Genomic DNA, 13,796 nt, shown 5'->3' on the forward strand with positions numbered 1-13,796 from the left:
GACAAAAGTTGTGAACTAGGGAGAGATGTATAACATATAATGTTTCTGCATATTTAAATAAATCTTTACATGCATCATTTTTTAGGAATGGGGGGGGAGTATAATGGGGATAGTGTTTATATAGAGCCCCATACCGGAACTGACTCACAGCTGTTATCTACCCTTGGCAAAATTGGCCTGCTTGTTATTTAATGATGCCTGTTTAGGGACAATGGATGGCAAAAAAACAAGCCACTAGGAGCATACAGAAAATGCATTATCAGACCAACCTAGTGGTATGCTATGTATTAACAACTTTAAAATGATATATTATCACAGTTTCTTCAGATCAATACAACCTAAGTCCACAATCACCAAGCCACTAGAATAAAAGGCTCAGGTGAAGGTAAGGCTAGGATGACAATGTGATTTGTGTGATAGCATAAGTGTGTGTGAGTGTGTGTTAGCATGATTACACATGTGTAAGTGTGTGTGTGTGTGTGTGTGTTGTATTAGCATGAGTGTGTGTTAGCATGATTATATATATGTGTAAACGTGTGTGTATCTGTATAAATCTGTGTTATAGTGTATGTGTTAGTGTTAGATTGAGTATGTGATCTACTTAAAATACTGTTTTGGGAACAAATGGGAAAAAAAAGAAAGTTTAATGCTTGGCATTCATAATAGATGATATATATAGTTTCTAAAGAAAAAAAAAAAACAAAATATAATTTGTGTGGGTAAACTAAATGAGAGAGGAGGAAAATCTGATTGAGAACAAAACAGCAAAAGTGTAAAATTATTGTAAAAATAGAAAAAAAACAACCTTAGCCCTTAAGGGGCTAAAATACATTGTCAGAATGTTCAATGAACAGTGTGACCTTTCATCTCCATGCTTCTGTGTCTTTATTTTAGTATAGTTTCATGACCAGATTAACATTACACATATTGTAAATGATATTCAGCAATGTTTTTGTCTCCTTATTTTTTTTTCTAAACAGTCATCTGGTGAGAGGTGCCAAAGGTACAAACTTTTCATAGGTAATAGGATCTGACTCTAAGGTGTTGCTTTTATGTGTCTTTCGGTAAACAAAGGTAATTGTAGCCTAAAAGCATTTTCTTACTCATGCCTTAAGAACACTTTTTGGAAAAATATAGGAAAGGAACAGGTCTCATTCTTTTGAGATAATTTCAAACAATGTTCCCATATCCATCAAATCACACTTGATAGCGCCTGAAATTTAAGTAAACAGGAACATGTTATGTATGCTTAATGAACATATAGACATCTGGTTCATGAAAACTTGACTACAAGTTACTGCAGATCATATAGTTGGCACAGGACTGGCAGGGATAGATAGCTCTAACACCGCAAACATTATTGACTACTGGTAACAAGGCAGCATTTATACCCTAACTCGAATCTTTCTGTGCTCCTTTTTTGTTAACTTTCAGGGCAAACATGTACTGAACAGCATCCCTCATTTTAGCATCTCTATGTTACTAGAATATTTGCCTAAGGTCGGCCAATGGCCATAGTATACCTAGATGGGATTGAAGCCATGGAGGAATATGTGTCAGGATTTTGGATGCCCAGCAGTAGTTCATTTGCTTTCTGTTTAAGACTTTTTGTTTATGAAACTCACCACTGCTGATGCAGAATCGTGTAACCTTAGCGTTGGGAACGAGGCTTTATTGCATTTAGTGAGTACATTTGAGATAGCAAGGGTGGGAATTGGAGACCAATACTTTTTATTATTATTATAATTGTTTTATATAGCACCGCTATATATTCCACACCACTGTACAATGGATAACTAGGACAAGTAATATATCACAATTTAACTACAGAGCTTACAATCTAGAGGGAGTTAGGATATATTACACAAGAGATAAAAGTGCAACTATTATAGAGGGACCAGCCACACTAGTATAAACATTTCAGGAGCGGTACTAGAAAAGGTAAGCTAAAGAATATGTAAGTTCCTAGGTGTCCTTAAAGAAGTGTGTCTTGAGTGATTTTTTTGGACTGAATCAGGGGGAAAGGTGAATAAGCCAGGGTGGGCATTCCAGAAGATAGAGGCAGCCTTTGATAAATCTTGCAAGCATGCATGGGAACTAGAAATCAGAGGAGATGACAAACAGAGATCACTGGATGAGCGATGAAACTGGTTAGGAGTGTATGTAGAGATGTTTTGAATACCTTGGTGCTGTTGTACTCAGAACTTTAACTACATTCTCTAGTATGCTAACCACATACACTTTAGCAGATATCCTCTTTTCGCTGAAGACTTTATCACATAAAAACACCACAGGCTATTTTAAGATGCATAGGCAAGATCAGTGGCTACTCTTTCGTCACATGAAACTAAGTGTCCACATCAAAAATGTTGAATGAGGGAAATCTTTACACGATTAAAGAATTATTTCTGGGAAAGGTTCAACAATACTAAGAATGATGTTTCTAATGGTGTACTTAGTTACAAAGGTGTGAAATTCAGCAGTGTAACTGGAAAGGAACCTTTAGATAAGGAAAACTACATTTAAAGCCAGTTATTAAAGCATGTTTAGCATTAGCAATTGTTTGTTGTGGTAATACCCAAGCTTGGGGAGTATGGAAAGTTAATATTGTTTTTCTACACTGTCAGTTGTGACCCAGTCGAGTAGCTTGGTCTGACACTAAGATTGTTTTCAGAATCATTTGGTGGGTCACTACAGAATTTTCCAGTACAAATTTACAATTCACACGTTGCTGACAAGCAAATGTAAAGTTAGCCCTGTAGTATGTGTGATGTATAAACACATATAAGGGAATCAGGTAAAAAGATATACAGGTATCTTTTATAGGTAAAGCCCAGGGGAGCTCTCAGCCAAAATACACCGCTGTGGTCAAGCCATGTGAAATGTACTGCATATGTGTCCTGGAAAAAATGACAGATGAGCATACCTGGGAACTTCTTGGCTCCGGCTACCTGGAGCCCCCCTTGCGGGATTGCGAGCAGGAAGTCCCGCTGACATCTGCAGGCAGTCCTGCTGATGACCCGAGAAGTATAGCTTCTCTCTGGGTCTCGGGTGAAATCCCAGGTATACAGGTCACTTAATGTGAAAGTTGAATTAATTATGCCTTGTCTGTGTACTTACCGCTTGTATTTCATCTTAAATATTGTACAATAGTTATTATGAGTGTATTTATATTTTGAAATCTGTAAAAAAAAAACCTACTAAACCATTAAATATAAAAAAAACACAACATTGTGTGGTGTATTCCAGACATATGGCTGACCTCATGAGCTCATAATGCTTAGATTATGCCAGCTGCAAAATGTCCTAGAATCCCAATTACACTTTTTTTAAAGACACACAATTATTTTAATGAGTACTTTTCAAAACTAGGACCTATTTCAGCTGCAAGACGCAAACACAGTTTACTTAACCTATAACAAATTGTTATACCATTTATTTCAACTATTTTCTGCATGAATTTAAGATGGTCACACTTTTAAGTTTTTCTATGCAACAATGGTTGCAACACACAATATACCCCATTATCACAACCCAAAGTCCAGTAAAGTGTGTATTACATAAATATGAACAATAAACCTCCTAGACTGATTCCTAGTAATTTTTGTAGACTGAATCCCCATAGTCAGTAACGTACCTAGTGGGAGGCAGGGGGGGCAGTCTGCCCCGGGTGCTACATATCAGGTCGGTGCCAGCAGGCCGGCATTGGGTGTGCATCTTTTCAAGCAGGTTAATACAGACCTCAGATCCTGCTCCTTAACGATGCGCACCGGCAACTGATGCTGTATGTAGGAATTTGATGCCATATGGCGCTGAGCACTGAAGCTACGCCACCTCCTGCGTAATTCTGTACCAGAAAGCGTTCCCACAGACAAAGAAGACAGAATTGGAAGAGCCTGGAAGAAGAACAAAGAGGAAGAGTTGGAGGTGGAGGAAAAAGAGCTGCAGCAGGAAAAGATACAGTGACAGAGGACATTGAGAGAGAGTGTGAGTCTGAGTTATTCTGTACCATTGTCAATGTCTGGTTCAGTGTATAGTGATGGAAGTTACTCTAGAGTGCCAGATTTGATGAAGTGAACATGTGCGAGGGCCGACCATTTTGCCTGACATTTTCTGAACCATTAAAATTAAATGCAAATTAACTATTTTATGCAAAGTTTATTGAAAACGGCATACCACATCTATCCCTTTCTCACTATCTCCCCTCCCTACCCCCCTTCTCACAATCTCCCCTCTCCCTCCCTACCCCCCTTCTCACAATCTCCCCTCTCCCTCCCTGCCCCCCTTCTCACAATCTCCCCTCTCCCTCCCTACCCCCTTCTCACAATCTCCCCTCTTCCTCCCTACCCCTCCTTCTCACAATCTCCCCTCTTCCTCCCTACCCCCCTTCTCACAATTTCCCCTCTCCCTCCCTACCCTTCTCACGATCTACCCTCTCCCTCCCTACCCCCCTTCTCACAATCTGCCACTGCCTACAATTTCTTCATCAGATGCCCTTGTGGCTGTGTGTGCCGGCGCAGGGAGAAGGAAAGCCCAAATCTAGCGACGTCCGAGATCGCAAGATTTGGGCTTTCCTTCTCCCTGCGCCGGCACACACAGCCACATGGGCATCTGATGAAGAAATTGTGTAGGGGAGGGCAGGGGCGTACCTAGAGTATTTGGCACCCGGGGCGGATCCTGTATGTGCCACCCCCCCACACACACACTTTAAAACTACCTGGCCGAAACTGAATATGACCCCCCCCACACCCCATAAAAAAATCTAACACTTTTATTTAAAGTAAGTAACACACCAAAATAGGACAAAACAGTTAAATAATATATATATATATATATATATATATATATATATATATTTGTTAACAGCAATCACATTCCTATCATGCCCAGGCATACCCAGATTCCAGGAGGCACTCGCAGACTTGGCATGATAGGAGTATGATTGCCCTATCTACCCCTTCTCGCTCCCTTCTGCCCTATCTACCCCTTCTCACTCCCTTCTCCCTATCTACCCCTCCTAACTATCTACCCTCTCCCTCTTTGAAGTTCGCTTACCTTTCAGGAGTCCTGCGGTGGGGGTGCAAGGCCTCTGTCTCCCAGCTCTGCCACTGTATGGAACAGTATAGAGTGATGGGAGTTATGATGTACTTTAGAGCATAATTATATAATGAAAAATACATTGGAAATGGTACAGCATAACACCCATCACTCTCACACACTTACCAATCCACACGCATACCAATCCACACGCATACCAATCCACACACGCATACCAATCCACACACACATACCAATCCACACACACATACCAATCCACACACACACCAATCCACACACACACACCAATCCACACACACATACCAATCCACACACACATACCAATCCACACACACATACCAATCCACACACACATACCAATCCACACACACACCAATCCACACACATACACCAATCCACACACATACACCAATCCACACACATACACCAATCCACACACATACCAATCCACTCTCACTGTATGCTTTCCTACCTTTCCTCTTTTCTCGTTACAGCTCCTTTTCCTGCTCTTCTCTCCTCTTCTTCTTCAGTTCTTCTGTCTTCTTCCGAGGGCACGGGGTTCAGAGGGCACGGACAGCGGTGGGCGCGGCTTCAGTTGTTGCCGCGCGGATCGCAAGGGAGCGGTATCGGAGGTCTTTAACAGACCTCCGGCTCCCTTGAGTGATTTTAAGCCGGGTTCAAGGGAGATCCTTGAACCGGCTTAAAATCACTCAAGGGAGCCGGTGGTCTGTTAAAGACCTCCGATACCGCTCCCTTGCGTGCCTGCTCCTCCAGCGGCGGACATTACTGTCCGTCTCTGGAGGGGTGCCGGCAAGTTGGCACCCCTCTGATGAGCGGCACCCGGTGCGGACCGCCCCCCGCTCGGTACGCTACTGAGGGGTGTGTGCCGGCGCAGGGAGAAGGAAAGCCCAAATCTCGCGCTTTCCTTCTCCCTGCGCCGGCTGATGACGCCAAGTCCCGTGGCTCACTTGGGGGCCGTATCAGTCCGGAACGCGGGCCGCAATTGGCCCGCGGGCCGGACTTTGGACATGCCTGCTCTAGAGCATAACTCCCATCCCTATATGCAGAGCCAGACATTACAATAATTTATTTAGTGCTAGCTGATTACATAGTGCTGTTACAACTAGTCAGTAAAATTAAAAATGTAAAATTCACATAATAACAAACCGACAAAAAAGGAGAAGGGGGCCCTGCTCTTGCAAGCTTACAATCTAGTTGGTGGTGGTACAGCATCACTATATAGGGAGTCAGACATTGATGGTGGTACAGCATAACTCCTGGTACAGCATCACTATATACTGAGTCTGACCTTGACAGTGGTACAGCATAACTCCTATCGCTATATATTGAGCCAGACATTGACAGTGAGTGATTGTTGTCTGTCTTAGTATCCAAAAGCTCACATCTGCCCAAGTCAACTATAAACTCTATTATTGTGAAGTAGAAGCATCTCAGCCACTACAGAGTTACAACGTGCCTGTGAAAGCAACATCAGCATAAGCACTGTGCTTTAAGAGCTTCATGAAATGGGTTTACATGGCCGAGTAGCTGCATGCAAGCTGAAAATCCCTATGCGCAATGCTAAGCTTTGGCTGCAGTGGTGTGAGCAGTGCAAACCCATTCTCTGGGGTGATAAATCACACTTTACAACTATTCTGGAAGTCTCACGAATGAACCTGGATTTGGTGGATGTGAGGATAACACTACCTACCAGAGTGCATGGTGCCTACTATAAAGTTTGGTGAAGGAGAAATACTTTTCTAAGACTACTTTTCATGCTTTGGCTGTGGCGTCTTAGTTTCAGTGAAAGGCAATATTTATGCAAGATACAAAGACATTTGTGGACAATTGTATGCTTCCAACTTTGTGGCATCAGTTTGGGAAAGACCCTTTCCTATTCCAGCCTGACTCTGCTTCTGTGCACAAAGCAAGGTCTATAAAACTTGAGTGACCTGCAGAGAGCTCTGACCTTAACCCCACTGAAAACTTTTGAAAATAACTGGAAAGCCCAATGTGAGCCAGGCCTTCTTGCCCAACATCTGTGCTTGACCTCAAAAATGCTCTTTTGGCTGAATGGGCACAAATTCCAACAGCCAACCCAGGAGTGTGGAGGCTTTTATAGCTGCAGAAAAGAGGCAACTCTGTATTAATGCCTATGGTTTCAGAATGAGATTTCAAACAAGCTCAAATGGGTGTAATGGTCAGTTGTCCACATACTGTAACCCTTTCATGTGTCTTTTTTAATGGATTAATTTTTTTTAATAAACAGACATATAGGTACAATAGCCACAGTCTGTATTGGTAGTTAAGCACTAAAATTAAACAACATATTTATCAGACAGTGCTTGGGTAAAAGGAGGTGTGCTAGTTGCATCTGGGTATGCTGATGAGTCAAATCAATATATTCTCAGCTGAGTTTACCTAGTACTTGCAGTAAAAGTACTAACCTCTGTGATTGTTGGAACCATATTACTCAAATTATTAATTAGTGCTTGTTGGACTGGTGAGTGTGTTCCATGGAATAAATATTTATTGCATATTTAACAGCCAACAGATCGATTGGAAAGCATTGTAACAAATTTAATTGCTACATTTCAATATAATATTTCCTCATTCCAGCCTCTCTACCTTTTCCTCTTTTGATCACATAAATGTCTCTCTACCTTCCCTGCATCCCAAGGAAGGACTCTGGGTAGCTGGAGCCTGGATGTTCTCAAGGATGTACATACCATGCATCAATTATCTTACTCATAGGCAAAACTTTTAAATTGAAACCAGTTTTGCTATAGAGAAATTTAAAGCTGGCAGCATGCTGTACAATTTCTCCAGCTGCTTAGTCACAGTGGCTTTAACACCACTAGTCACTGGTTCATCTTTGTGATAATCAACACCATCGATCCCTATTGTTCTCCTAATTATGTTCAAATGCAAAAGCAAGTCTTGACTATTTTATTAATTTTGTGTGCTCCCCATGTACTCAAGTAAAACATGCACTTTCTGTACTGTTCTATATTAAAATTTTCATTCTCCGTGTATACTTTTTGCGTGTGTATGATTTGAAAAATACAATGTTTGATTGTTAGGTGTAGTAGTGAATGTACTCATTTATATCAGGATACACCAAATGACATCAGAACGCCATGTGCAATATCTAGTATAGTGAGTTGCAAGTATAGTATGGTGTTTTTTGGCAGGTTTCGACAAACCTGGGCCCCAGGTAACATGGCAACAAGAAATCACTTCCTGGCGCCTAGGAGGTATACCCAGTACTGATGTGCCAGGGGCCCCCATTTATTGACCCTGAGTGATCCTGAGAGGCAGTGGTAGTTTGTGTACACTGCAGGCATATTTGATGACGTTTAAGGTAGAGGGGGAGTCTATGTACTGTAGTGTAAGAGTCTGTGAGTATGTATATGTATAATGCTGGAGTTAGCGTGTGTGTGTTATAGTGTCAGAGTGTGTGTGTGTATACTGAGAGTGTGTATATAGTGCCAAAGTCAGTGTGTATATGTGAATGTGGGTTTATAAGTATATTGCCAGAGTCAATTTATATATGGGGGCGTGTGTATATATGTATAGTGCTAAAGTTAGTGTGTGCTGTATGGTCAGAGTGTATGTGTGTATGTATATGTATAATGCTAGAGTTAGTGTGTGTGTACTGTAGTGTCAGAGTGTGTGTGTCTATAATAAGAGTGTGTATGTAGTGCCAGAGTCAGTGTGTATATGTAAATGTGTGTATATATGTATAGTGCCAGAGTTGGCTTTGCATATGGCTGTTCAAAGTATGGGATCACTTAGATGTTTTAACAGAAAACAAGGAAATGTCTAGCTATGCTAACATAATTCCTAAATAGTTTTCTAATGATTAATGATGAGCCTTTTAAACGTAAACATGGATTAGCTAACACAATGTCACATTGGAACACAGGATTGATGGTTGCTGATAAAGGGCTTCTGTACACCTATGAAGATATTCCATTAAAAACCAGTTGTTTCAAGCTACAATAGTCATTAAAAACAGTTACAATATCTACACTGCATTTCTGATCCATTGATGTTATTTTAATGGAGAAAAAGTTGTTTATTTGAAAAACAAGGACATTTCTAAGTGATTTTTGAAAGTTATTGTATGTATAGTGCTAGAGTCAGTGTGTGTTTGTATAGTGTAAGAACAAGTGTGTATATGTGTATACAGTATGTACAGTGATAGGACCAATGTACTTATAAACCTAAAAAAAGAAAGAAAAAGAAGCTAAATTATATGGCTATACTATATTATTACAAGAACAATCATCCAATACTGTAAACTTGACTAATGTAAAACCACCATCTGAAAATATACTTTCTTTTTGCCAAATCTCCCAATGTGGATTTATTTGTTCATTTAATCACAGATACCATAAGAAATATCAATCCAACTTCTATTAGGATTCCATTCAATTTGACAATAGCCAGAAACACAGACTCTAAGAACTAAGAACCAATAAATCCATGTGCATCAGAGAATCTGACAAAGGTGGTAATTGTCTTTTTACATAAGCATCAATATGAAAATATGTGTGGAAAATCTGACAATTTGGGTTACAGAATTCTAAATAAAGATCACACAAAGGAATACCTTAAATCCTTAAGGGACCTTTTGATTCAACATCACGAAAATTTGTTTTTGAGTTTGGAGGAGTTCCATTATATTCTTCCTAATAATCCAACCATTTCCACTTTTTATTGTATACCTAAAATTCATAAAAAAACAGATAAACCAGCCGGGCGATCAATAGTGCCTGGAAATAATAATCTTACCCAAAATAGACATATTGTTAAGACCTTTTGTGGAACCACTGCCTTTGCCATCCATCTGTTCCTTTGCCAGCCTTGATTTTGAATTCATTACACAGTGCAAAATATTTTTTTAATAAATCAAAATTATTTACTGCATAACACATTCAGTTTAATCTTTCTTTACTTGAATTTGTCCTTACTCGCATTTTTTCTATTCAAAGGACAACCATATGAGCAAACTAAGGGCACAGCTGTGGGCAACGGCTGTGTACCTAGTTACGCTAATTTATATTTAGGCTGGTGGGAGGCTATCATCCCTCCCTCTATACTTACTGAATTTAAAGCTGGATGAGAAATACATATGTTTTGTTTTGCTGTGTTTATATAGACAGATTTGAAATATTAGTCTCACAGCGGAACATAAATAATATTAATCTTAAATTGACATCTGTATTTCAGGAGGAAAATATGTTTTATTTAGACTTTACAAAAAAACCTGGGCCACATAATATGGTAATTATTTCTTAGTACTATATACCTACATCAACAAATGAAAAGCTTCAAAAAACTAACAAATCCCCAGGTCCAGACGGCTTTTCGTCTGATTTTTATAAATGATTACTGCTGCATATAAAATCCCATCTTCCTAGTTTATATAATGAGATAATCACGGGGGACACACCGCTGGGATCAATTACACAATCCAGGACAATCCAGATATTAAAACCTAATAAAGACTCAACTTCTATAAAGTCCTATAAGCCTAGAACTTTCATTAATCAAAATATCACAATTCACCAAATATAATAGCACAATATTTTATAGGAAAGATCCCTACACTGGCCCAGCGGTGGGTAAGATCTATGCAGAACTCATAGGGAGTCATTTCACCTAGCATAATCGTGTAGGACTGCCCTGATTAGGCTTATTAACGTCAACAGACTGTTCTACCCATTGCAAATCCTGCCTATTTCTCATGCAAGCTGATATCAAAAATAATAAAAAGGGGCCCCGATAAGGCACACTCCATTAAAACTTTATATGCTATACTTAGGAATCAAGTGGATACTGATCTGCTGCCTATGTGGATGGCTTCAAGGTCTAAACACATACAGGGCATTGATCAATGGAACTTTTACCGGTGGCCACGTATAGGGATATGCACCCTAGTTGGACAATTTCATCTAGGCATTAGAGAAAATGGTGCTCCACCATTGGATACACGTAGAGCCGCCAACCATTCCGTTATTCCAAACTAAACTCTGCTTTGTTTTCCAAATTGACTCGTTGCATTAAAAAAAATGGTTTAAATATGGCAACCAATATATTAACACCCTAGACCTGCGACTTTGGCAACAAATTAAGTAAACTTTTGAACGCACCTCATGTGATTGCCCCTAAACTCATCACACAGGATGTCCTGATTATAATACCATAACTTGCTACTCTTTGCTTAATGAAGGACATTTTTTATATATAGCTCTTGACAATGACAGCGATGTTGACCTTTATCCCTTCAGACAAATGAAATCGTTATTGTTTTCAGGCATGGAGAAAGTGGTAATAGAAACACCCTGTTTTTGTTTTAAGTTGACAGGCTACTAGGGACTCTGTGCTAGAAACTGTACGTTCACACCTTATACTAGCTGATGATCAGGAAGGAAAACAAGAAGACGGGCGATAGCAATCTGTATCAGGGAAAAATCTTTATAAATAAAAGGTGAATTCTTGAATGTATCTCGTATTGAGATGCTTGGGATTGTCTTTCTTTTCCAGAAATGTGACTCATCACCAGTGGGATGTCTGTTTAAATGTATTTTATAAATTAATTTAATATAAAACAACAAATTAAAAAAAAACATTTTAGTAACAGAGTTTACATTACGTATTTTACACTCTCTAGTTTCTTCTTAATAAACATGATTGAATTTGATGTACATGAATATTCATGACCATAAATAGCCTCCCGTTTCCCCTGATGAAGGCACGCCCAGTGGCAAAATGTATGTCGGTAGGGAAGTGATTAGCAAGCACAGACCTCCTCCGTAATACAGCCTAGTTTAGCTGACATTTACCTCATTCCCATTGGCGCAAAGGAATTAAGATTGAAGCAGTTTATTTTCAAGTTGCTGAGATGGCTACCGTTTCAACAGGGTGCTCCATTCCCATTAGGCTCAAGATCAGACGTAGCGGTAGCATCTTGATCCTTCCACTAACAAAGAGGATGTGAGCAATGATAAGTTAAAATTAATTAACAGTGAACACATCATCATACTTGGAAAATCACATATGGTATTATAATGGAAAACAATTTGTACTTCCAGGTAGAAGTATTTCCAGGCAGAAGTAGTGAAGAAAAATCATCTTAATCACTTTCACTATCATCATCACTTTTCACTATTTTTAAATCAATTATGTCAATAGTTTGGGTATACCTGAGAGCAGGTATTTATATGTGGAGTCTGTAACATCTATCATTCAAAATGAAGATAGACCCCTGGTGAGTGGCATGTCTAGAATGGGTTAATGAAGTTATTTGGCTGGTGTTCTTTACACTTTTTTTTTAAGAAAGGGACATTGGTGGTAATGAAATGTAAAACATGGCATTACATATTGCCAATAATGACATAAATGCGCCTTTCAAGAATGCTCATTTTTTTTACCAAACACGTAGCCCAATTACGTAAAACAGACGTGATTTTAGAGAATAAAGGGAGGTAGCTGTTTTGATTTAACCTTTGGAGGTCAGAGGATTGGTTAATCCTTAAGTATTTAATGGCATTAGGCATTAAAGGAAGCTTTTTTTGCCGGAATGTGTGCCATGCTCAAGGAAACATTTAAAATTGAGATTAATCTAAATTATGGGGGAAGCCTTTTCTAGAGCCATTCATCACTGTTCAGGGGATTTATAATCCTTACACAAGCAGTTGGGTTGAACGTTAGGCGCTGTAATCCGCTTTAATGTGTTCAGATCACATTGCACTTAAAGGGACACTCCAGTGACCCGTAAAGCCTCTCCAATGAAGAAAGCAAATTTATGTACTTTGTAAGTATCTTATTATGCAACCTCAGAGAACAGGACCAGTCAAGACTGCCAAATGCCTTCTCTGCATTGGTGTAAAGGAGAATAGTTTGCATGTGGAGAAAAGGTGTAAATTGCTGAGCCATCTAGGAACAATCCTCGTTTACAATGTATAAGTATGAGCAGGACATTTTGGATGTATAATGCAAGGATTTTAGCAAATTTGTGTTAAGTAAAGACATTTTCCTGCAGTTATACCTTTATATATCTTTGTCATTTGCTGGGAAATTAAAGGGTATCCAGATACAACAACAAAAAAATATGTTATATGTACACAGAATAAACGTTACTTTAAAAGGCAGGAAATATACACATCAATACACTTTTACAATGGATGTGGTGGACAATAGTCCATAAATAGCAGGTGAAATCATACTGGGAAGATAATGGTTTGCTAGATGAATGTAATAGAACTATAGGGAAACAATGTAAGCTTCATGTTCCATATGTAATTATAGGAGAAGAAAGAACCAAAAGTATCTTTTAATATGTATTATAATCTATCTGCTCATAGAATGAATCTGCCTAGTGGCATGAAACAGAATAGAAGTATCAGGGTGATATGGAAAGACACATACCATTTGCAGGCTGGTACTGTAAGTGATGAAAATTATCAATAAAAATATGAGTGGTGGAATTAGTTCTAGGAATAACAAAAATAAGTAATGAAGAGAAATATAATATAAGTGGTAATGATCAAGTAGACAAGGTTAGATTCATCATTTGCACTTACAGTCCAATATACTGTATTTAAGAATGGCCCAAGAGTTGAAAAAGGGCCTTAATAATATTATTTTATTATATTACCCAATTTTGTTACTTCTTCCTCCCATTTAAGAAAACGCACCAGCAAATTTGTGATAATTTGCTTATCACT

Source organism: Spea bombifrons, chromosome 2, assembly GCF_027358695.1.
Source record: "Spea bombifrons isolate aSpeBom1 chromosome 2, aSpeBom1.2.pri, whole genome shotgun sequence".
Lineage (NCBI taxonomy): Eukaryota > Metazoa > Chordata > Amphibia > Anura > Pelobatidae > Spea > Spea bombifrons.